Source organism: Globicephala melas, chromosome 7, assembly GCF_963455315.2.
Source record: "Globicephala melas chromosome 7, mGloMel1.2, whole genome shotgun sequence".
Taxonomy (NCBI): domain Eukaryota; kingdom Metazoa; phylum Chordata; class Mammalia; order Artiodactyla; family Delphinidae; genus Globicephala; species Globicephala melas.
The window spans coordinates 38834546-38861740 of record NC_083320.1 but is presented as its reverse complement, the minus strand read 5'-3'; the positions used below and the strand labels follow the sequence as shown (position 1 = coordinate 38861740).

Sequence of the window (27195 nt, the reverse complement as noted above, 5' to 3'; positions counted from 1 at the left end):
TTTATTCAGTAAGTATTACAATGCAAAACGGAATATGATCCTCGGATTACAGATGAAACTATCATCTCACTGTTAATATTAAGATTTTTAAATGCTTCAAGTATAACGATTCCCTCTTTTGAAGAAGTTGCAAAGGGTCCAGGGTGCAGCGACACATTGCATATAAATATTAAAAGAAACTGACTAGTTTAGATGTTTAAAGTGGCACTGAAGTTCAAGGTTAAATATATTTGGGGGAAAAAGGATAAATTAAAGAAATGAAAAATGAACAAAGTATGTCTTGAAAATTACATTTGTCACAACATATTTATATAAAAATATGCGACTTAATTCCTAAGTACATTTGTTAATTATTTGTCTATTATCTATTAATGTCTATTATGATAATAGACATTTGTCTATTATCAAAGAAATATCCTTTGATAATACTCTATAATAGAATATAAAATACTTAAAAACAAAACCATTGAGGGACGTCCTTGGCGGTCCAGTGGTTAAGACTTCACCTTCCAATATGCAGGGGGGGTGGGTTTAATCCCTAGTCTGGGAGCTAAGATCCCACATGCCTCGTGGGCCAAAAAACAAAAACCCCAAAAACGTAAAACAGAAGGAATATTGTAACAAATTCAATAAACACTTTAAAAATGGTCCACATTAAAAAAAAAAATCTTTAGAAAAATCATTGAATTTTGTCATCAATATTGTGGAAAATTAAAATAACTAAAACATATAAAGTTTTCAAAAGTGGAAAGTAAGTACATAAATGACTTAATGTCTTTGACACAATCAATACCCACAGAACACAAAGAATTCTTTTTAAAAAAATTAATCAAAATCCTTTAAAAGCAGTACCTCTAGAAGCACTGTCCTACGTAGCTGCCAATTTTTTTACAGGAAATATGCACTGCAATATAACATACGTGCAACTGTAAGACAATTTTAGGATTAAGTGAAAGTGTCAGCAATTGATTTCCTTGATTCCTGGGTTTTAAATTAGGTCTCTAAGAGAAAAACAGGGAAATTTTGATAAGGAAATTCTCTCTTATAATTATCAAACAGCTTCAAAAACAAAGCTTTTAAAACATATTTAACTGTTTACTTAACACCAGTAAAACACTGTCAGTGCAAGTCTAAAGATAAAATTGTAAACATGCCATAAAATGCCTGTACCTTCCTCAGCTTTGCTGTTAATACGCTGACACAGTGATCAATTTGTCAAGTCCCAACGTTCCTAAAAACTGATTCTATCTTAACCAAATTGTAATTCACTATTCAATGAGCCCAAGAGAAACTACAACCATTCTGTCCACACACAAAAATGAAAGGCCTTCAATAACACAATTTTTACTTTTAAAACTTGAATATATTGCCATGTAAATACATTTCACTTCAATTTCAGATCCATAATTTAGAAAAATGATGTAAAATGTATGATATGTACCTCAAAAATAAAGCAGCTATTAACAACTTCAGTTATTAAAATATAAGAAAAACTTTAAAAAACTGAACATCTGCTCAGAGGAGGATGAAGGGGGAAGAAGAGAGATCTTAAACTAGGACATTGCTTCTATGGACTAGCTTTTTCAAAAACACACAATTTTACGGGTGTGTGGTTTAACATTTATAAAACAAACATTCTGGAAGTTGTTGAAAACTACTTCTGGGCAGTTTACTATAAAACTATAAAATGGTGAATCAATGACAAAGTAGGTTTATCATCTTTTTCTTTAATAAAATTGTGCTCCCGGGCTCAAAATGCCAAGTTACATTTGCTGCCACTTGCCCAATCATCTCAGTAGACCATGCTGTCTCAGGGCACATTCTCAAAGGCTTGAGAACCTAAGGGGGTGACACCATATCAAACATCGCTGCTTATCATCAGTACCAGGGATGTAAACATTACGTTGGCAAAACAAACAGTGAATGTGACACACCGACCTAATATAATTGAATTCTGATCAGCATGTGGCTTTAAAATGTTTTCTCTTCCTTAATTTCAATTTGCAAATTGATGTTGGAGGGCCTCTAGTCCCATCACAGGCAGCGGAAGAACGAACATCAGCTACCAGCTGCCCATAAAGTCTCTTTCAACTTCGTCTCTACTTGCCCCCCTAAGGGAATTCAAATGAAGAGCTTTTCCCTACACCAAAACCAAGAGCTGGGTAAATGTCAAAATCGTAGCCGTCACGTAGTTGTATAGTTTGAGGATGGGTCGTGTACCCTTTGCGGTTTACATGGCGTCAAAATAAAACCAGATCGCTAGAAATCACAGAAACAACTACAACTCGACTTCTCTATTCACTGACTTCAAAAAACTGTTCACAATAGTAACTGAAAATCCCCCACAAGATGAGCACAAACTTCTCTCCAGACGAAAGACAGCTGTGAGCAGGACGTGTCCATGAGTCCAGATGTGAACACGTCCTGTGCCTACACCACAGCTGTAAACTCGGCAGGGACCTGAAGGGACCACGTTGACGCGACGTGGAAGGGACGCGATCGAGCCGGTCGCGAAGGGGGCCCCCACGGGACGCGACCCAGGGAGAGTCCGTGCCAGCCAGGCGACGGCGCGCACACAGTCAGACAGACAGACACACACACACACGAGCGCGCGCGCGCGCTCCCCGCGCTGAGAAGGGTACTGGGAGGACCAGCCGCCGCTCCCAGCGCCGAACCCGAGAGAACCAGGGAAGCAGGACTCCAGCCGATATGCGGCGAGGGATTCGGAGCAGTCGGGCCACCTAGGGGCGGCGGTGTCTGAGCCCATCTTCCCCAGGCCAGGGGTCAGAGGGGACCCCGGATCCGCCCACACCGCCTGGATCCCTCCTCGGGACCCCTCCCACGTTCTGGGTCTCTGTTCCACGGGTAAAGGGGGCTGGTTCAGGGGTTTGGAGTCGCAACCCCCAGTCCACCCGGCAGGACCGCGGACGCGCGAGGCGGAAGACACTGACCGCTCAGGCAGCAGCAGGTTCTCCCGATGCTGCCCCCTCCAAGGGGGCTCCAGTCCCGCCCCACGCAGGTGGGCACGACAAGACGCGTTCTCCAGCTCTAGCTCCGTGAGGTGCCGGGTAGCTCCAAGCGTGGCAGGACCCACTTTTACTCTTCTGGACAACGGCCAACAGTTGTGACCTGACCTCCCCGTGAGGTGGCTCCCGGCTACGGCGGCGAAGACGGTGACGGAAGGTTACAGTTGAGGTTTGAAAACTGCAGCCGCGTTGCGGGGCAGAGCTGTAGGCTCGACCCCACCCCCTCAGTCGCGAGAGCCAATCCGAGCGCGCATGGAGGGCTGGGCTGTCACGTGAGGAGAGGGCGGGGCGCCAGCCAGCGGCGCGTGCTGCGAGGCGGGGCTCAGTGGTGAGGGGGTGCGGCCGCCGCCCGGCGGTCGGAAGCTGGGCGGAGCTGCAGAGCAGGTGGGGCGCGCTCTCGTAATTGCTGCGAGAAAGGAGTGAGTAGGGCGCCAACCTGACCGCGCACGGGGCTGTAACTCCGACCCAGTGCATCCCGGCCTTCAGAGTGGCAGTCCACGCGGCGTGAATATCTCAGACTGGGGAGAGGGAAGAAGGAAAGTTAGTCGCTGCTTCTGACTCATTCCCAAACTTCTGTGCCTGTTTTCTGACTCTTCCCGGTCGTCTTCCTTATCACCTGAACACACTCGGCCAGTGGAGAGTCCAGTTTGCTCGAACTTGGCAAGCATCAGCATCGCTGGGGGATTTATGGAACTTGGGCCCCACCGCTAAAGTCCGCTCCAGCGAACTGAGTTCTTCTGAGGCATGGTTGAAGGCAGTGAAAAGAGAGTCCAAATAAGATGAATTGCTGTTTTTGCATATAGGGTACTAAGGGAAAAGATGAAAGCTCCTCAGCAAGCTACTCAGGATCTGTTCTCTCTTCGAGAGAATGAAAAATCTGAAAGTCCTGTGCAAGACACAACTGCGGGATTTTTGTTTGTTTTATATAATCTAGGGTTGGTTGCAAAGTATATTTACAGTAATTGTAGAAGACTATTGAGAAAATATGTTGGGAGGGGAATCGTTCTCCTTGAAAAGACTTCAACACTCAGTCAGCATTTAAAGAGGAGATTTTCTTGTTCTATCCCAGTAAGCTAAGCAAATTGTCATCAAGCCGTCCATTTGCTCTTCCGTACTGTATGCTTCCCAAGATAAGTGCTTAAAATGCCTCACAGTCATCTACTCGTCTCCTTGCTGTTACTTAACTAACTCATCCCGGTTTAATGTGTCTAGTCCCTAAACCTTGTCACTTGCAGAGTATTGCTTCCATCCATCTCATTTCTTGTTGCTAACAATTGGACTGACAAGTTAAGATGGAGGGGAAAAAAACCCTGCATGCTGAAATGGACTTTTCAGCTATTATTATCTAAGAATCCACAAACAGTGAGACTGTCCCCATCTTTTCTTTTATGAACACAAGGGTGGTTCCTAGAAGTCTCAGCACCAGCACTGGAACCAGTAACCTCCGGAAATCTCACAACCGCAGCATGGCGCGGTGATTTCTGTTTTGCCCGTGCACGCGCGCGTGTGTGTTTAACTCTGGACCTCCTGAGTATCAACACTTGATCAATAGCCAGCTCTTAGCAATCTCCTCACACTCAGTCTATCTTCCCTTCTGTCTCTAATCCTATGTAACCACATCACTTCACACCTAGATGCAGACCTTTCTCTCTCCCGTCACTGCCTTAAACCAACCCTCCGTGTGGTCACAGGTCCTCTGCTCTAACCAATCATCCTGCTGGGCTGATAGGCCTTTTCATGTCTTGTTTTCTCCTGCCTCTGCCTAGGCTCCAACTTTTCACCATCCTCTTCATCAGCACCTGTTCATCAATTTCCAACTTGAAGAAGTTACCCCCTCCAGAAATCACAAATCTTTGCTGATTTCTACTTTCCACTCCCAGCCCGATCACCTCTTTTCCCTCTGTCCCTGGGTGCAGGGCTTATACTTGTTCCCTGTGTTTCTCTTATGCCCCTAAATAGATTGTTAACCCTTGTGCCTGATGTCAGATTTGCCAGCTAGGATTTAGCTCAGCTACTTACTTGGTCTCAGGCACTGTGGTTCAAGTAACGAGGGACTCCTGGTGCCGAGGAGGAGACTGTACCATCTGTGACCTTGCAGTAACATTCAGGAGTCAGCACATCCCTTCATCCGACCTCATTTACCTAAAGTCATTCATAGCCGTGTCAAAGGTGCATGTTCTTGCTCTCCTTCCCTTGAGTGGGAAATCCCCATGTGACCTAATGGTCATTCTGTAGTCATTGCCTCTGACTGCACAGTTCATTAAATTGATCCTTGAATGCCACATACTGACCAGAGATGGTGGTTGTTATGGGCTGAATATGTTTCCACCAAACTGATACACTGAGGTCCTAATACCCAGTACCTCAGAAAATGACTGTATTTGGGGACAGGGCCTTTAAAGAGAATTAAAGTAAAATAAAATTGTATAGTTGGGCCCTAATCAGAGACAAAAAGATTACACCATCAGGAAAATGAAAAGGCAGCCTACTGAATGGGAGAAAATGTTTTCAAATCATATATCTGGTAAGGGGTTAATATCCAAAATACATAAAGAACTCACACAACTCAACAGTAAAAAAACCAATCCGATTAAAAAATGGGCAGAAGATCTGAATAGACATTTTTCCAAAGAAGATATACAGATAGCCAACATGTACTTGAAAAAAACACTCAACATCACTAATCATCAGGGAAATGCAAATCAAAACCATAATGAGATATCACCTCTCACTTGTCAGAATGCTTATTATCAAAAAGATAAGAAATTACAAGTGTTGGCGAGAATGGGGAGAAAAAGGAACACTTTTGCACTGTTGGTGGGAATGTAAATTGGTGAAGCCACTATGGAAAACAATATGGAGTTTCCCCCCAAAATTAAAGATAGAACTGCCTTATGATCCAGAAATTCCACTTCTGGGTATTTATCTGAAGAAAATGAAAACATTAACTGGAAAAGATATATGTGCCTCCATGTTCATTGCAGCATTATTTACAATAGCCAAAATATGGAAACAACCTAAATGTCCATAGATTGATGAATAGATAATGTTGTATGTATATGCAATGGAATATGATTCAGACATAAAAAGGATGAAATCTTGCCATTTATCCAATATAGGTGGACCTCGAGGGCATCATGCTAAGTGAAATAAGTCAGAAAGACAAAGAAAAATACTGTATCATCTCACTTATACATAGAATTAAATACAAAACAATACACAGTCACACACCTACATACCCACACACTCACACACCCAGCTTATAGATACAGAAAACAGATTGATCGTTGCCAGAGGCAGGGGATGGAGAATGGGAGAAATGGGTGAAGGGGGTCAAAAGGTATAAACTTCTAGTTACAAAATAAATAAGTCATGGGCATGTAATGTACAGCACGGTGACTATAGTTAACAACACTGTATTGCATATTTGAAAGTTGCTAAGAGAGTAGGTCTTAAAAGTTCCCATCACTAGAAAAAAATATTTTTTTGTAACTATGTAAGGTGGCAGATGTTAACTACACTTACTGTGGTGATCATTTTGCAATATATACAAATATCAAATCTTATGTTGTACACCTGAAACTAATGTTATATGTCAATTATACCTCAATTTAGAAAATAATTTTAAAAAAAGGGATTATGACACAGACAACACAGACTAAAGGATGACCATGTGAGGACACAGTGAGAAAGTGGTCATCTGGAAGACAAGAGGAGAGGCCTTAGGAGAAACTAAAACTGCCGACACCTTGATCTTGGAATTCTGACCTCCAGAACTGTGAGAAAATAAATGTCTATTGTTTAAGCCACCCAGTCTATGGTATTTGTTATGGCAGCCCTAGCAAACTAATACAGTGGTGCTCCTCAGTCAATCCAAGTGAATCCCCATCAGTGACCAGGGATGCTGGTCCTTTCTGATCATGCCACCATACTCACCACATTCTCTGCAGGGAAAACGACCATTCCCAATCGCACCAGGTCAGCCACCACATGCTGACCACACACTGACCAGAGAAGTTGGTCCTCCTTGATCATACATTTACTCCCTACAGATGCAGAGAGGGGGGCAGAATTTTAAACAGAGGAAAAGACCCCAAATTCAAAACTCCTGCCCTTGACACATGCTCCTTCTGAAGAAAGCCTTACCTGTTATTTTTGTGTCAAGATCCTACAATTCAATCCATGTGGAAAGAGCAAAACAAGTACTACTATCTCCAGGTAGCACTATCTCCAATGGAATAAACCAGAAATTTGTGGCCAGACTAATGGCAGCCAGACTCAGGTTGGCCGGGGTGTGGGCTAGAGTGGCGGCAGGAACAGCCTCTGAAGGCACTTGACTCAAACCTCCACCCAACAGGGGTACTCATGCTGAATGGAGACAGGCTAGTCCAAAAAGATCCCCTCTCTGGAGGTAGGAGTGCCGAGTGTACTCAGATGGGTAAGTCATGGTACATTTATCCATGGTGCCTACAGCAGCCCAAGTTTGGAAGCATTGGGGACCACAGAGACCTTGCATCCCCTGGCTCTCTTCAAACACGCCCTATTAGCAAAGGTAATTAGGGCAAGTCTTTCCCGACAAGAATAATGACTCAGACTGGTACAAATGTCTTCCTCAAAAGGTGACACTGTTACTTTCTCCAAAGCACCAAAGCATGCAGCGATGCCAGAAAAAAAGAAAAGAAATATCATGCAAGCCACATATGTCATTTTACTTTTTCATATTGGCCATGCCGCGCAGCATGCAGGATCTTAGGTCCCCGACCAGGGATCTAACCCTCGCCCCCTGCAGTGGAAGCGCGGAGTCAACCACTGGACCGCCAGGGAAGTCTACCATGTATATAATTTTATATGTCCTCATAATCACATTTAAAAAAGTAAAAACAGATTAAATTAATTTTAATAATATATTTTACTTAACCCCATATGTCCAAAATATTGTCATTTCAACATGCAATCAATAAGAAATTATTCATGAGATATTTTACATCCTTTTTTAATATTGTCTTAAATCTGGTGTATTTTACATGTACAACACATCCCAATTCAGATGCTAAATTTTCATCAGAAACACTTAATCTGTATTTAGACTGTACAAAATTTGTTGAGAAAAGATTCATATCCCTACATTGTTTCAAACATAAAGGTTTTCAATAACTGAATACAGTATTAGTTTCTGAATTCAAGTTTAATTTAAATGACATAAAATTATAGTTCAGTCACACGACATTTCAAGTGCTCCACAGCCACACGTGGCTGGTGGCTACTGTATTGGACAGCACAGGTCCAGAGGGCTAGAAATATGCCTTCTAATTGCCTCTAAACCTCGAATTGTTTAATGCAGTACTAGACACAGTGTAGGTTCTCGGTAAATCATGGCATCAGAAGAGTTTGGAACTTCAAAAATCCTTAAGGTTCAGTAGATTAATTCTCTTATATTAGGAGGAAAACCTACAATGGGCGAAGTTAAGGGACTTGCAGAAGATCACACAACTGAACTACTGGTGCATATCTGGACAAGAATTTAGGTCTCCTGATTTTTAATCCTGAGGTCTTTCCACCTCATTACATCAGACATACTTCAGGAAAAAAAAAAAGATTTTTAAATTTATTTGAATAGTCACTTGAATGATACAGGCAAAGAAAAACATACTTATATCCTAGTTGTATTTGCATAACCTGATAAAGACAGTGCATTCTAGAATATTTAAGCCTCCTTCCACTGTGGTCTGCGGTCCAGGTAGTCTCATCTGTCAGTCCCTCTTACCTCCACCCGTCACTGCTTCCTCTCCTTGGAGCTGCCTCACTGCACATCCCCCGCTCCCCCGCCCACAGAGCATCCGGCCACATTTTTCTGTCTGCAGCTGTCCTCTCCCAGCTGTCTACCACAATTTGTTTAAGGTTGTGCTTCAGAGAATTCTTTATATTTGCAAATCAAAGTATTCAGTAGAAACTTCAGCAAAGTTGGAAAAGAGCTACTATTCTCCAGCCACAGACACACCAAGCTCTGAGGTCCTGCTTCCTGAGAGGTGTGTGTGTGTGTGTGTGTGTGTGTGTGTGTGTGTGTGTGTGTGTGAGAGAGAGAGAGAGAGAGAGAGAGAGAGAGAGAGAGAGAAAGGATGGATGTGTGGTTAAGTGTGTGACATCAGACACACCTGCACTCCAGTCCCAGTTCCACCCATTCCTAGTTGTGTGACTTTGGGCAATCCTCAGTTTCCTCCTTTGTAGAATGAGGATAATAGTAATAGCTTCCTCTGTGAGATTTCAGTGTGATAGTGTATACGGAGCCCAGTGCCTGACAAGAGTAAGTCCTCCGTTCATACAAGCTGTTGTTATTTTCCAGTGGTCTGTGGGCTCCCTGAGGAGGACTATGTGTAGCTCTTGGGCTCAATACCACACCTCGTGACTAGCAAAATCCCTGAGACATAGTAGGTCCTAAATGAATATTTGTCAAATGAATTTATAATATGCTTATGATTTCCCTCAAATCTTATAATGGATGCTAAGAGACATAATTGGGGGGGAAATGGTGGTAAGGAAAGGGGAGAGGGAGGTGGCTGCTTCCCCCTTCAGAATCTACCTGGCGGTGGCACCCAGGCTCATAATGAAACTGTAAGGTCAACAAATAGTGATGTCCAGGGCTGTGTATGATAAAAGAATTAGAGTCATAGTGTTTAAAGGGGAGTAGATATGGAGTGGAGCAAATAAATAAGTAAAGGTGTAAAATTGTCATGTATTTGATTTGAGTAGATAAATGTCTACTAGTTCTCCCCATCAAATCTCCTCCCTTTTCACCTCTAAGACACTTCCTTTACCAACTGCAAATTCCATGAATCATGACCTGGTGTCACATTCCCCAGAGCACATGGCAGGTAAGAAGTAATAAAGCTTCCAGGAAACCTTCACTAAGTGAGTCTTCTTACAACAAGCAGTCACAGGTATAGATAAGGCAGAGCTAACTTTTAACTCCCTTCTTGGGTGACCTTTGCCTCAAGTGGCTTAGGCTGACAGCATGAGTATTGAGAAGGCCAATCTACTCCACTAGCTGAGTCCTTTCATGGCATGAAAGTGGTGGTAATGTAGGAAATGATAATGATGATCACTGCGTATACAACAAGTATATAACAAATGCAGGAGGAAGGGGCTAGAATGATCCATGTGGCAACAGATTTGAGTTAGAGACATCAAGAATATTTAAAGCATCCTTGCGTCTTTTCAGTAGTTAGCCTTCCCTTTAGATTTATAGAGTAGCACGTTATAACTTCATTTAAAGAAGAAAGAGATATAAGTGTAGAGCTGTTCAGAAACTCTTTAAAGGGCATAGTTTATGAGAGAGTGGGCCTGAAATTTACTAGCTGTGAGATTTTGAGCAGGTTATAATATCTCTATGCCTCTGTTTTTTCATCTGTAAAATATAAATAATAATATACTTACCCCTTAGGGTACATAGTAACAATAGGCCATAAATACTGATCCTGGCCCTGTTCTAAATTTGCTGGTTGTGTTAACATTTAATCCTCACACTCCTGTGAGTAAAGTGCCCACTTTGAAGATAAGAAAATGAAGAGACAGGGAAGTTATATACTTTCCCACTGTAACCTGAGTTACTAGTAGAGTACTAACAAGAGTTAAGCTTACTCTCTATAAGGCTTTTTACTATGGATATTTAAAAACTGTAGCTGTGAACAATAGAGAACAGGCTCTTGGATGTTTAATTCTTCTTAGTCGCTGGAGTTCCTGCTCTTTTCATCCTTTTGTTTCTCTCATACCTACCATTACAAAATTTCTCCACTGTTAAAATAACTTTACAAATAGATAACAAACGCAAGAGGAAGTTGGGGGGTAGAATGAACCATGTGGCAATGGATTAGAGTTAGAGATGTTGGTATGAACTAATGTTTAGTTTAATAAATGCAGATGTTTACATATAGGTTTCTTTATAGATATCTGTGCGTGCATGGGTTAATATACATACACATCTCCTTGCTCTGTCAGCTGAGAGCACGGAATAGCAATGACACCCCAATAAGCACATCTATCACTCAGGTCTTGTTTTTTTTTTTTTTTTTTTTTGCGGTACGCGGGCCTCTCACTGTTGTGGCCTCTCCCGTTGCGGAGCACAGGCTCCGGACGCGCAGGCTCAGCGGCCATGGCTCACGGGCCCAGCCGCTCCGTGGCATGTGGGATCTTCCCGGACCGGGGCACGAACCCGTGTCCCCTGCATCGGCAGGCAGACTCTCAACCACTGTGCCACCAGGGAAGCCCCCAAGTGTCATTCTTATTACAAGTGTCATTCTCATTACATCATATTATGGGTACCTATTATCAAAATGACTTATGACTAATGTTAACTTTGATCACCTGATTGACGTACTATATGTCAGGGTCTTCACTGTAAAGTTACTCATTTTTTCCTCCATTTCCATATTGTGCTCTTTGGAGGAAAGTCACTATGCACAGCCCGCACTTAGGAAGTGGGGAGTTAGGCTCCACCAACTTGAGGGTGGAGTGGCTACATAAATTATTCATATTATTCTTCTGCATGGGAGAATTGTCTATTCTTTCCCATTTATTTATTCAATCATTTACATTTATCTGTACGTACTCATGGATATTTATTTTATACTTTGGGATATAAGCCAATAGTACTTTATTTATTGTGTAGCTCAATTGTCCCAGCTTTGGCCATTGGGGTCTGGTACAGTTGGCTCCTGAGTCCCTTTGACATACCCCCATCATCGTGTGGCCATTTTGTTTGTTTGTTTGCACTTCCTTCTTTCTGATACTACACAATGTTCCAGGCTCATCTGTCTGTTTCCTGCCCCAGTCCTAGAAGCATCAATTTCTCCAAGGAGCTTTGTTTCCTTTTATTGGAGGAAGATATTAAAAACCAAGACCGGGCTTCCAAGCCATGGCCGCTGAGCCTGCGCGTCCGGAGCCTGTGCTCCGCAACGGGAGAGGCCACAACAGTGAGAGGCCCGCGTACCGCAAAAAAAAAAAAAAAAAAAGAATGACACTTGGCCTCTGTGGTCTTCCTCCCCCAAATCCCATAACCCCATTTCAACCATGAGAAAAACATCAGACAAATCCCAGTTGAGAGACATCCTACAAAATACCTGACCTGTACTTCTCAAAACTGTCAAGGTCTTCAAAAACGAGGGAAGTCTGAGAAACTGTCACAACCAAGTGGAGCATACAGTGGCATGATGACTAAACATAATGTGGTGTCCTAGATGGGATCCTGGAACAGACAAATGACACTAAGCAAAAGCTAAGGAAATCTGAATAAATTATGAACTTTAGTTAACAATAATGAATTAATATAAATCACTATTTATGACAAATGTACCCTACTAGTGTAAGACACTAATAGGGGAAACTGGTTGTGGGGTACTCTATGGATTACCATTGCAATGATTCTGTAAATCTAAAACTGTTGAAAAATAACAAGGTTGTTTAAAACAAGTAAATGATTGCTTACAATATCCAAAATTAGGGAACTATAGAATCAGATATTAGAGTTGGTAATGAGCTTTGATATCAAAGGAGAGGACAAAACTCCAAAAAATAACCAAAATACATTCCCACTATTATTTTTGCAGTCTATTCAAAATATCATCATAATAGTAATTTGATATAGGCTCAATCCTGTCACCCTCTGAGCAAAATGTCCAAGTCTTGGGTAAAAATATATGTGACAGGATGTAGAAGAAGGTCCAGAGAATTGTGTGTTTCAGTATAATATATATCATCTAATTACAACCACAAAGTAAATCTTTTGTCTAGCAATTCTCAAGCTGTGGTAGGGAGACCCCAACACCTTTTTAGGGATTCTCCAAAGTTGAAACTATTTTCATAATAACACTAAGATGATATTTACCCTTTTCATTCTTATTCTCTCACAAGTGTATGATTCAGTTTTCCAGATATGACAGAATGTGTGATATTACAGAAGATTAATGTAGAAGCAGATATGAGAATCCAACTGCTTTCTATTAAGCCAGAAATTAAACAGATTGCAAACATGTAAAACAATACTGCCCTTATTATTTTCTTTTGTTTTGGATAGTATAGCTATTTTCATAAAACATGTCATTTATGTTAACATGTAACTGTTGTTATTATTAAGGTGTAATTATTATTTAAAATAAACTAATAAATATTTTTAAAATTCCTCTTTTAATTTCTAATATGGTAAATATTGATAGATAACAACCTACACAAGCAAAAATTCTTTGAGGTCCTTAGTAATTTTTGAGTGTAGAAAGTTTTGAGAACTGGAAAGATTGAGAACTACTATACTAATCATAGTGACCAGTTTGCTCTTTCAGCTTTGAGACAATTGTCATTCTATGGTCACCTTGTATCCTAACCCCTCCAGTGTTTTGAGAATTCCTCACCTTTGGAGTCTATGGGAATGAATATGCCAAATACTCATGTTCCCAGCCTTATGCCTTGCAGCTAGGGCAGGAGCAGTTACCTTAGGTCCTATCAACCACCTGAACGCACTTGAGCCTTGGAACATGGAGAAAGTGAGACTGGGGCCAGGAACAGGTTTATCACAGAAGCAGAAGTGGCAAGGAGATCAGGTCCTGTAAGCTGTAGTTCTAACGGCACCTTGTTTGTCCACTGTTAGTTGTGTCGACAGCACAGATTGCAGTGTACAATCCTGTATTTGGGCAGCAGTGGTATCTTCACCTGAACAATCCACATATGTGAATCTGGATATTATTCACGGTTATCTTGTCCTGACCCTGGATTTCCAGCCTGGATCTCTGTTCTTTGAGCTGCACAGTATCCTTTAAATAACGTTCCTTTTCAGCTTTAATCATCCAGAGATGCTTAATTGCTTGCAATTAATAACTCTGACTATCCTACCAAAAATTGATTTCTTAGTTAACTTCTGTAGTTATATATCTTGACCTCTTTCAACATCAGTCTTTCTGAAATCGCACAAATCATCCAAGGTTAATTAAAGGAAAGAAAAAGCAAACTAAACTTACCCTTTGCTTTATCTACTATAGAAAACAAGCAACTACATAAATAAATTTAAATGTTTAACATTTTGAAAGATGAAAAAAATGTTGGCCTTCTCTAGCTCTAAACTTTTACCGACATTTTGGAATTGTGATCCAACTTTCAACCAGCAGAGTGTAAGATTTTCATGTGTTACTTCCCAGTTATGCAATTTCTATAAAGCAGTCAAGAGGATCTGAAGAGAATGACTTATGATGCCATGCCATGTGCTTAGCTCATTATAAGTCATTTCAAGGCCCTCCAGCCATTCTGAGCCAATCAAAACAGAAATGTTCTAACACATTTGAGAGTATCTTGTTTTATAGAGTGCTTAAAACGGGCAAAAAAAGCACACTAGATTTCAAATGTACCAAATTATCCAGAAAGGATTTTGAAACTGGTTCCTATTAGGTTACTTTTCATTATTATTTAATGTGATATATAAAATATAATGCTTTTCTGTTTGAGCTCCTAGGGCCTGGAATAGTTCTGCCTTTTATAATTTTGCAAGCAAATCTTAAAGTATTTTTATGCTGCTCACTTTCTTGCTAGATTTCAAAAGTGAAAAGTATGAGGCCAAGTTAGGCCCTACAGATCTTCCCAGTTTTATGCTAACTCAGATTATGAGGGGCTTAAATTAATTTTGACTAGAAAAAGCATCTTCTTCTACAATTGAAATACTACCTCAGATTAAGGATCCTTTGAAGTAGTGTCTCAAAATAATTTAGGGAAAACATACGAGGGAAGTAACCCATTGCTTTTTCCCTCTTATGCGTTTGATTTTCCAGGTGTGAGTGTAGGGGTTCCTGGATCTGGATATCTCCACATTTAACTTCTCAGAGGAAAGGTCTGTTTACAGGAGAAGTCAACAGAAAAGCATACACCCACTCTGAGCAAATCACCCTCTGAGCAAAATGTCCAAGCCTTGGGTAAAAATATATGTGACACCTCACTCTGAGAACAGGTTGAGGAATTGAAAAACAGGCACACATTATAACCAATAATAACGTATTCTTGCAAGCTTAATTTAGGGGTGCACCTTTTAAAATATGAGGTTTTTGAGCACTTTGCAGATGATTATCTTGGTGTATTTGAGAGAAGCTGCATAGACATGAACTCATTTGTCTTCATTTTTTCCTGTCTCTCACCCAGGGCATCTTTTTCTCCACTTGCTAAGAACAGGAAATGGCAGAAAATAAAGATTTGATCAGTTCCCATTACCTCAATGAGACTTGCTCAGTTTAACTTAGGCCAACAGCACCTTTATATTTGCCCCAATAAATTACACAATGTATCAGAATAGACTAGTTTTGTATAGTTTTTAACTCTCTTTTAATCTTCCAAGCCTTGAGTTCTTCTCACTATTAAAAGCCTGTCTCGAGAAGGTTGCTGTTTCAAAGTAAAAGTAGGCGGTACCTTTGAGACAATTTCCATTACTCAGTGACCTAGAAAAATCCCCTTCTAGCAGCTCCGTCTTGAGCAGGTGTAAGAAGCTTCTTGGCCAGCCATGCATGTGAATGTGGCACAGGATAGGCTAATATTAACAGCACCTGAAATCCGGACAGCATTTTAGAGTGAATATAGAGCTTTCACATGCAACATTCTGTCTGAGCCTCAACAGTCCTGCGTTTACTGTAAGCAAGGCTAGAACTGTCCCATGTTACAAATGAGGAACTAGACTCCGAGAGTGACTTTCCCAACTGAGGTGAAGGCTCAGTCTAGAACTGCAGACTGTAGACCATCTGGGCCACCGCTAAGAGAGAGGATTATCCAGAGAGCGAAATCATCTGAACGTTTTTCACTCCTCTCCCCTCCCCACCCTTTTCTGAAACATTATAGGAAGCCCTACGATTGAGCAACCATGGATATTGGGGAAGAAAGGAGTACCCAAAGGCCGGATGGCAAGGCAGGCTGAGCCCCTTGGGTAGCTTACCTGCGGCTACGTACAGCATCAGGAGCCCTGTTATCACCCCAAAACTTAGCATTCACTTCTCCCCAACCGGCCAGACCATGCTCGTTCCCTGGATTGCTTGAGGCCATTTTGGGTGAGAATTAGGAAAGTCAGGAATGATTTACCACCTGAAGTAATAAGATTTAGCACAGAACTGAGAATTCCAAATCAATAGCCAAGGTTTGACAAAGAAATTTAAGAGAAAGGAATGTACCTGCCTTTAGAAGTTGACATTTCTGTAGTGAGACTACATAAATACAAAGGATTTAAGTTTTGTAGCGAAATGACAGGAATGTGCTAAATAAAGCATGGCAATACGTTTTTCGTGCAAGATCCTCTGCATATGTCATTTCATTTAACTCTTACAACCTGCCTTGAAGTCGCCATTATTATTCTTGTTTCTCATATGAGGAAACTCAGGCTCAGAGAAGCTGAGTGACCTGCTTGAAATCATACAGCTAGAAGTGGAGACAAAATTTGAACTCAGACGACAGATCCCATGTCTTTCTCAGTATACTGCACTACATCCTAAGTAGTAGGTTACTTGTTCTTATTTTTTTATTTCTCTTTGTGTCCCATCTCTGTAACTCATTATACAAATGAGTTTTTTTAATATTTTAATTTCATTTTTCCTTCTTTCTTTATTGGCTGGAATAACTTTTATAAAGAGACATTTACAATCATCCATTCTTTGGTTGCCTGGAGGTACAACAGAGTTCATTAGGAAAAGTCAGAATAAATAATTCTATTGTATAACAGCTTACAAAATAATGAGTTTGTATTACTATAGCGAAAAGCTACTTACCTCGCGGTCCAACTTCTAAGGAACAGGAAGTATGCAAAAAACTCTTCTGAGAAGCAGAATAGACGTTACAACAAGCGTTCCTATGTGAGAAGGCTGTCTTTGGTGGTGATTATGTCTTTTACGTATACTCTGTAATTATCTGGGATGTTATAAGACTTCAATGATAGGATACTGCAGGAGTTTTCCCTCTGATCTTTCCGTGAGTGGCTGCTCTTCCACCTCGAGTTCTCACCTGTCCATCGCTGCGCCCGGTTCTTTTAGCACTTTTTATCATAATTAATAATTATGGATTTATTTCTTACTACCTGTCTTCCCCATTAGATTGTAAACTCTCCACAGACAGGAATCATGTCTGCTGTATTCAGCAGGGTTTCTCCAGCACCTATAGTGATGCCTGACACATAGTAGCAATTCAATAAATGTTGATTGGATGAATGGATGGATGGATGATGGATGGATGGATGGACAAAGTGAATCATTCCCAGAAGAGTTTCCAAAGATCGGAGGAATAGGTGAGTTGGTAACCTGATCCAGGGAAGGCTGGATAACTTTGGGGGCTAGGGTGGGTCAGTCATCCTTTCCCTACAAATAGGCCTGGAAGCTGGTGTTTTCCCAAGGACAATACACAGGAACTGTGAGGCCAGTCCACCAGGACAGAGGGGAAAGGGAAATCAATATACTAAGCATTACCAAGTGCAAAGCAATGTGCTAGAAACACATTATCTCATTTAACATAAAAGCACTGTATGAAAAAAGAATTATTTCTATTTTACAAAAGAAAAAGGTGAGACTCAGACTGGTGAGGTTGCCCAAGGTCATGCAACAAATAAGTGGCAGAGACAGAATATGGAGCTAGATTGGCATATGTCAGAGATGATACTTTTTATTTTAAGCAAATTCACTTTCTTTAAAACATTTCTTAGAGATACAGATGTAGAGAACAAATGTATGGACACCAAGGGGGGAAACTGGTGGGGGAGGGGTGGTGGTGTGATGAATTGGGAGATTGGGATTGACATGTATACACTAATATGTATAAAATAGATAACTAATAAGAACCTGCTGTATAAAAAATAAATAAAATAACATTCAAAAATTCAAAAAAAAGTTTCTTTTTTTATTGGCCTATAACTTACATACAAGAATTGATCCTATTTTAAGTGTACAGCTTGATAAAATCTAAATATGTATACATCCTGAAACCACCATCCAGATAAAGAAACAGGACATTACTAGCCCACTAGAGGTTCTTTGCACTTTGTCTCTGTCAATATTCCCAATGCTACCACTATTTATTTTTTTGCCAAAATATATACATATATATATATATAAAACGTTTTTATTGGAGTATAATTGCTTTACAATGGTGTGTTAGTTTCTGCTTTATAACAAAGTGAATCAGTTATACATATACATATATCCCCATATCTCTTCCCTCTTGCGTCTCCCTCCCTCCCTCTCTCCCTCCCTCCCTATCCCATCCTTCTAGCTGGTCACAAAGCACCGAGCTGATCTCCCTGTGCTATGTGACTGCTTCCCACTAGCCATCTATTTTACATTTGGTAGTGTATATATGCCCATTCCACTCTCTCACTTTGTCCCAGCTTACCCTTCCCCCTCCCCGTGTCCTTAAGTCCATTCTCTAGTAGGTCTGCATCTTTATTGCCACCTTGCCCCTAGGTTCTTCATGACCTTTTTTTTTTTTTTTTTAGATTCCATATATATGTGTTAGCATATGGTATTTGTTTTTCTCCTTCTGACTTACTTCACTCTGTATGAGAGACTCTAGGTCCATCCACCTCACTACAAATAACTCAGTTTCATTCCTTCTTATGGCTGAGTAATATTCCATTGTACATATGTGCCACATCTTTTTATCCATTTGTCTGTTGATGGACACTTAGGTTGCTTCCATGTCCTGGTTATTGTAAATAGATCTGCAACGAACATTGTGGTACATGACTCTTTTGAATTATGGTTTTCTCAGGGTATATGTCCAGTAGTGGGATTGCTGGGTCATATGGTAGTTCTATTTGTAGTTTTTTAAGGAGCCTCCATACTGTTCTCCATAGTGGCTGTATCAATTTACATTCCCACCAACAGTGTATGAGGGTTCCCATTTCTCCACACCCTCTCTAGCATTTATTGTTTGTAGATTTTTTAATGATGGCCATTCTGACTGGTGTGAGATGATATTGCATTGTAGTTTTGATTTGCATTTCTCTAATGATTAATGATGTTGAGCATTCTTTCATGTGTTTGTTGGCAATCTGTATATCTTCTTTGGAGAAATGTCTATTTAGGTCTTCTGCCCATTTTTGGATTGCATTGTTTGTTTTTCTGATATTGAGGTGCATGAGCTGCTTGTAAATTCTGGAGATTAATCCTTTGTCAGTTGCTTCATTTGCAAATGTTTTCTCCCATTCTGAGGGTTGTCTTTTCGTCTTGTTTATGGTTTCCTTTGCTGTGCAAAAGCTTTGAAGTTTCATTAGGTCCCATTTGTTCATTTTTGTTTTTATTTCCATTTCTCTAGGAGGTGGGTCAAAAAGGATCTTTCTGTGATTTATGTCATGGAGTGCTGTGTCTATGTTTTCCTCTAAGAGTTTTATAGTGTCTGGCCTTACATTTAGGTCTTTAATCCATTTTGAGTTTATTTTTGTGTATGGTGTTAGGGAGTGTTCTAATTTCATTCTTTTACATGTAGCTGTCCAGTTTTCCCAGCACCACTTATTGAAGAGGCTGTCTTTTCTCCATTGTATATTCTTGCCTCCTTTATCAAAGATAAGGTGACCATATGTGTGTAGGTTTATCTCTGGGCTTTCTCTCCTGTTCCATTGATCTATATTTCTGTTTTTGTGCCAGTACCATACTGTGTTGATTACTGCAGCTTTGTAGTATAGTCTGAAGTCTGGGAGCCTGATTCCTCCAGCTCCATTTTTCTTTCTCAAGATTGCTTTGGCTATTTGGGGTCTTTTGTGTTTCCATACAAATTGTGAATTTTTTTGTTCTAGTTCTGTGAAAAATGCCAGTGGTAGTTTGATAGGGATTGCCCAATGCTACCACTATTTTGACTTTGGTCACAACAGGCTCCTGTTGCCTGTTTTTAAACTTTATACTGATGGAGTCTTACAATATGTCCCCTTATATGTCAGGCTTCTGTCTACAGGACTCATCCATGTTGTTGCTTGCAGCAATAATTGATTATTTTTCATCACTGAGTTATATTCCAGTGAATTGATATAAACACAACTTATTCTACTATTGATGGACAATTGCATTATTTCCAGTGTTATTAATAAAGTACTATGAACATTCTTGATTGTGTGTTTTGGCGGGACATACATACTCATTTCTGTTGGATATCCACTCAGAAGTGAAATTGCTGCTCATAGCTATTACAAATGCTTCTGCTTCTTGCATGAATCTGACATGATTCTATTCCTAACTCTCTAGTATCTCAGGAAGATGGGGTTCTCATGTCTGGACACACAGTGGGTGAAGTAGACTCTCCTCAAAGGATAGAACAGACTCTAACAACTGGCTCATGAATGTGATTGAGGCAAATGGACCCACTGAGAGAGAAATGGGACATAGCAAAGGGAAAAACATTTCCCCTTTGATCAGAGCCACAGACACCTCCAGCAAAGGGGATACTAATGTCTCATCAAAGCAGGTCCAGAGCAGGATACCAGAGCAGGACTCTTTCATGTAAGGAAGTGCCCACCTCATGTAGCAGGTCAAACACCAGACAATTACCACCACAGTTATCAAATTTTGAGCACTTTTTATATGCCAGTCATAGTACTTCATACTTTATAGAATGCAGTAGTTAGGACTGTTGAGTTGTAAATAACAGAATCCAACCTGATTATTAACAAAGATTAATTCATTTAAATAATAGTTCTTCATTCCGAGATTGCCTTTCTCTTCATGTAGGTGTTAAAATTTATTACATTTCATATAATAATGATAAGAGTGGATGATAATTGCTAATTGTTATTAGTAAATGTTCCTTTCAACCATATGTAAAGCTCATAACACTAAACTATTTCCCTGCCCCCACCAACCAAGTCTTTTACTTTTGGGTTGTATATGGGGCTGAATTTTATTGCCACATGACACCCAGGTGGGAAAGCTACTGCTTCACACCATTCTCTAAAACCTGGGCATTTTCATTCTTTTATCCAAGAATAACCCTAAGGTTCTCATCAATATCCTATTTATTAATGTAGCAAGAATGTTAGGTGAGTTTATATGATAGTGATATGTCATTATTTACTAAAGTCCATGCTTTATTCAGATTTCCTTAGCATTTACACAATGCCCTTTTCCCATTCCAGGATCCTATCCAGGATACCATTGTGTCTCATTAAGCTCCTCTTGGCTGTGACTATTTCTCTGTTTCTCAGGGTTTTCTTGGTTTTGATAACCTTGATAGTTTTGAGGAGTACAGGTCAGCTATTTTTAGAATGCTCCCATACTGGAATTTGTCTGATGTTTTTCTCTTGGTTGAACTGGGGTTATGGGTTTTGGAGAGACCACAGAGGTAAAGTGGCATTTTTATCACATCATATGAAGGGAACATACCATCCACATGATTTATGACCGTTGATATTGGCCTTGATCACCTGGCTGAGGTAGTGTTTGTCAAGTGTCTTCACTGTGAAGTTTCTCTTTTCCCCTTCCTCATTCTATGCTATGCTCTATGGAAGGGAGTCATTATGCACATCTGACATTTAAGGGCGGAGTATCTACACAAATTACTTGGAACTCTTCTGCATGGAATATTTCTCTCTTCTTCGTTTATTAATTATTCAAGCATTTATTTATCAATATGGACTTATGTATATTTATTTTATATGTTGTAATAGAATTCAGTACAACTTTTTTTTTGCTTGGGTTGTTCTAGATTTGACCATTTGGAGCCATTTCAGTTGGCTCCTTTACCCCTTTGATATACTCCCATTGTTGGTGCTTTTTTTAATTTTTTAAAGTATTTCCTTACTTTGCAGCACTACAAGATGCTCCAGGCTCATCTTATGTTTCCAGAATCAGTCATTTCTCCAAGGAGTAGGGCTAAATTTTTTTTTTAAGACAAATGTTATTCTCTCTTCTGTAACTTTTTTTTATTATTATTTTTTATTTTTGGCTGTGTTGGGTCTTCGTTGCTGCGCGCAGGCTTTCTCTAGTTGCAGTGAGCGGGGGCTACTCTTTGCTGCAGTGCGCGGGCTTCTCACTGCGGTGGCTTCTCTTGTTGTGGAGCATGGGCTCTAGGCACGCGGGCTTCAGTAGTTGTGGCATGCAGGTTCAGTAGTTGTGGCGCGCAGGCTCTAGAGCGCAGGCTCAGTAGATAGGGTGCACGGGCTTAGTTGCTATGAAGCATGTGGGATCTTCCCAGACCAGGTATGGAACCCATTTCCCCTGCATTGGCAGGCAGATTCTTAACCACTGTGCCACCAGGGAAGTCCTAGGGCTAATTTTTGAAATATGATTTAATATATATGATTTATATCTTAACTAAGGACCTTAGCTCAGGACAGGTCAAAGTCAGCTAGAAAACATTAGTTTACTAGTATGTACATGTACAACCATAACCACACCCAAACAGTGTGGCTTGTTAGAAAAGATCTATACATACCCTCCCACCACAAAACTATTGGCATTTCTTCTTGGTTCCAAGATTCAGACAGCCTGTTATCTTCATTCCTCCTTAAACATTGTTATGAATGTTATAACAGACAGGTTAATTGAAGATGAGAGAAAACAAACCCAAACATTTTAGCTCCTAATCATCAGTAGTATTGTATGAGGAAGAGATTTTGATGACATAGACATTGCTATTCAAACCAATGAGTGCACACCCCAAGATACCCAGTTTCGGCCAGGGATCAGACAAAATCAAAGTGGTATCTTACTGGATCATCACTTTTCTTTTATATCTGGGGCAGTGGGCAAGCAATTGTTATTAAAGCTAATGGGAAAAAATTTCTATTTTCAAATTAAAAACAAGTTTGATGATATATGAAAGTTTACTGGAAAGTAAATGAAGCATACATATGATTTTGTATTGGTAGGGCTGACTTAAAGCTATGTTTCTGTATTTGGAGGGTCCTCTATCACTACTGGTGACTTGATGCAACATTTAAGAAACGACAAATAACATACAAGGGAACTCCCATAAGGTTAACAGCTGATTTGTCAGCAGAAGCTCTACAAGCCAGAAGGGAGTGGCATGATATACTTAAAATGATGAAAGGGAAGAAACTACAACCAAGTTTACTCTACCCAGCAAGGATCTCATTCAGATTCAACAGAGAAATCAAAAACTTTACAGGCAAGCAAAAGCTAAGAGAATTCAGCACCACCAAACCAGCTCTAAAACAAATGCTAAAGGAACTTCTCTAAGTGGGAAACACAAGAGAAGAAAAGGACCTACAAAAACAAACCCAGAACAATTAAGAAAATTGTAACAGGAACATACATATTGATAATTACCTTAAACGTGAATGGATTAAATGCTCCAACAAAAAGACACAGGCTTGCTGACTGGATACAAAAACAAGACCCATATATATGATGTCTACAAGAGACCGACTTCAGACCTGGGGACACATATAGATTGAAAGTGAGGAGATGGAAAAATATATTCCATGCAAATGGAAATCAAAAGGAAGCTGGAGTAGCAATACTCATATCAGATAAAATAGACTTTAAAATAAAGAATGTTACAAGAGACATGGAAGGACACTACATAATGATCAAGGGATCAATACAAGAAGAAGATATAACAATTGTAAATATATATGCACCCAACATAGGAGCACCTCAATACATAAGGCAACTGCTAACAGCTATAAAAGAGGAAATCGACAGTAACACAATAATAGTGGGGGACTTTAACACCTCACTTACATCAATGGACAGATCAACCAAAATGAAAATAAATAAGGAAACAGAAGCTTTAAATGACACAATAGACCAGATAGATTTAATTGATATTTATAGGACATTCCATTCAAAAACAGAAGATCACACTTTCTTCTTAAGTGTGCATGGATCATTCTCCAGGATACATCACATCTTGGGTCACAAATCAAGCCTTGGTAAATTTAAGAAAATTGAAATCATATCAATCATCTTTTTTGACCACAACGCTATGAGATTAGAAACGAATTACAGGGAAAAAAAGGTAAAAAACACAAGCACATGGAGGCTAAACAACAGAATACTAAATAACCAAGAGATCACTGAAGAAATCAAAGGAAATCAAAAAATACCTAGAGACAAATGACAATGAAAGCACGATGATCCAAAACCTATGGGATGCAGCAAAAGCAGTTCTAAGAGGCAGGTTTATAGCTATACAAGTCTACCTCAAGAAACAAGAAAAATCTCAAATAAACAATCTAACCTTACACCTAAAGGAAATAGAGAAAGAAGAACAGACAAAACCCAAAGTCAGCAGAAGGAAAGAAATCATAAAGATCGGAGCAGAAATAAATGAAAGAGAAACAAAGAAAACAATAGCAAAGATCAATAAAACTAAAAGCTGGTTATTTGAGAAGATAAAAATAATTGATAAACCATTAGCCAGACTCATCAAGAAAAAGAGGGAGAGGACTGAAATCAATAAAATTAGAAATGAAAAGGAGAAGTTACAACAGACACTGCAGAAATACAAAGCATTTGTAGTTGCTACTACAAAGCATTTAGTTGCTACTACAAAGCATTTGTAGTTGCTACTACAAGCAACTCTATGCTAATAAAATGGACAACCTGCAAGAAATGGACAAATTCTTAGAAAGCTATAACCTTCCAAGACTGAACAAGGAAGAAATAGAAAATATGAACAGACCAATCACAAGTAATGTAATTGAAACTGCGATTAAAAATCTTCCAACAAACAAAAGTCCAGGACCAGATTGGCTTCACAGGTGAATTCTATCATACATTTAGAGAAGAGCTCACATCCCTCCTTCTCAAACTCTTCCAAAAAATTCCGGAGGAAGGAACACTCCCAAACTCATTCTATGAGGCCACCATCACCCTGATACCAAAACCAGACAAAGATACTACAAAAAAAGAAAATTACAGACCAATATCAGTGATGAATATAGATGCAAAAACCCTCAACAAAATAGTAGCAAACAAAATCCAACAACACATTAACAGGATCATACACCTTGATCAAGTGGGATTTAACCCAGGGATGCAAGGATTCTTCAATATACACAAATCAATCAATGTGATACACCATATTAACAAATTGAAGAAGAAAAACCATATGATCATCTCAATAGATGCAGAAAAAGCTTTTGACAAAATTCAACACCCATTTATGATAAAAACTCTCCAGAAAGTGGGCATAGAAGGAACCTACCTCAACATAATAAAGGCCATATACGACAAACCCACAGCAAACATCATTCTCAATGGTGAAAAACTGAAAGCATTTCCTCTAAGATCAGGAACAAGACAAGGATGTCCATCTCATCAGTATTATTCAACATAGTTTTGGAAGTCCTAGCGATGGCAATCAGAGAAGAAAAAGAAATAAAAGGAATATAAATTGGAAAAGATGAAGTAAAACTGTCACTGTTTGCAGATGACATGATACTATACACAGAGAATCCTCAGGATGCCACCAGAAAACTAGAAGAGCTAGTCAATGAATTTGGTAAAGTTGAAGGATACAAAATTAATGCACAGAAATCTCTTGCACTCCTATACACTAATGATGAAAAATCTGAAAGAGAAATTAAAGAAACACTCCCATTTACCACTGGAACAAAAAAAATAAAGTACCTAGGAATAAACCTACCTAGAGAAAAGACCTGTATGCAGAAGACTATAAGCCACTGATGAAAGAAATGAAAGATGATACCAACAGATGGAGAGATATACCATGTTCTTGGATTGGAAGCATCAATATTGTGAAAATGACTATACCACCCAAAGCAATCTACAGATTCAGTGCAATCCCTATCAAATTACCAATGGCATTTTTTTACAGACCTAGAACAAAAAAAATCTTAAAATTTGTATGGAGTCACAAAAGACCCTGAATAGCCAAAGCAGTCTTGAGGGAAAAAAGCAGAGGTGGAGGAATCAGACTCCCTGACTTCAGACTATACTACAAAGCTACAGTAATCAAGACAATATGGTACTGGCACAAAAACAGAAATATAGATCAATGGAACAAGATAGAAAGCCCAGAGATAAACCTATGCACCTATGGTCAACTAATCTATGACAAAAGAGGCAAGGATATACCATGGAGAAAAGAGAGTCTCTTCAATAAGTGGTGCTGGGAAAACTGGACAGCTGCATGTAAAAGAATGAAATTAGAACACTCCCTAACACCATACACAAAAACAAACTCAAAATGGATGCAAGACCCAAATGTAAGATCGGACACTATAAAATCTTAGAGGAAAACATAGGAAGAACACCCTTTGACATAAATCACAGCAAGATCTTTATTATCCACCTCCTAGAGTAATGGAAATAAAAACAAAAATAAACAAATGGGACCTAATGAAACTTCAAAGCTTTTGCACAGCAAAGGAAACCATAAACAAGACCAAAATACAACCCTCAGAATGGGAGAAAATATTTGCAAATGAAGCAACTGACAAAGGATTAATCTCCAAAATTTACAAGCAGCTCATGCAGCTCAACAACAAAAAAAACAACAACCCAATCCAAAAATGGGCAGAAGACCTAAATAGACATTTCTCCAAAGAAGATATACAGACTGCCAACAAACACATGAAAGAATGCTCAACATCATTAATCATTAGAGAAATGCAAATCAAAACTACAATGAGATATCATCTCACACCAGTCAGAATGGCCATCATCAAAAAATCTAGAAAGAATAAATGCTGGAGAGGGTGTGGAGAAAAGGGAACACTCTTGCACTGCTGGTGGGAATGTGAATTGGTTCAGCCACTATGGAGAACAGTATGGAGGTTCCTTAAAAAACTCAAATAGAACTACCATACGACCCAGCAATCCCACTACTGGGCATATACGCTGAGAAAACCAAAATTCAAAAAGAGTCATGTACCAAAATCTTCATTGCAGCTCTATTTACAATAGCCCGGAGTTGGAAACAACCTAAGTGCCCATCATCGGATGAATGGATAAAGAAGATGTGGCACATATATACAATGGAATATTACTCAGCCATAAAAAGGAACGAAATTGAGCTATTTGTAATGAGGTGGATAGACCTAGAGTCTGTCATACAGAGTGAAGTAAGTCAGAAAGAAAAAGACAAATACCGTATGCTAATACATATATATGGAATTTAAGGGAAAAAAATGTCATGAAGAACCTAGGGGTAAGACAGGAATAAAGATGCAGACCTACTGGAGAACGGACTTGAGGATATG

General features: G+C 39.6%; 1 protein-coding gene across 1 annotated transcript in view; it reads right to left on the bottom strand.

The window, feature by feature from the left end:
- STK17B (serine/threonine kinase 17b) overlaps positions 1-3223 on the bottom strand; it is a 30400-nt gene extending 27177 nt beyond the window's left edge. The window contains exon 1 of the mRNA XM_030855919.3: positions 2952-3223. The gene's annotated coding sequence lies outside the window, so the exon portion shown is untranslated. The remainder of the gene's footprint in view (positions 1-2951) is intronic.
- Between the last annotated feature and the right edge of the window lie 23972 nt (positions 3224-27195).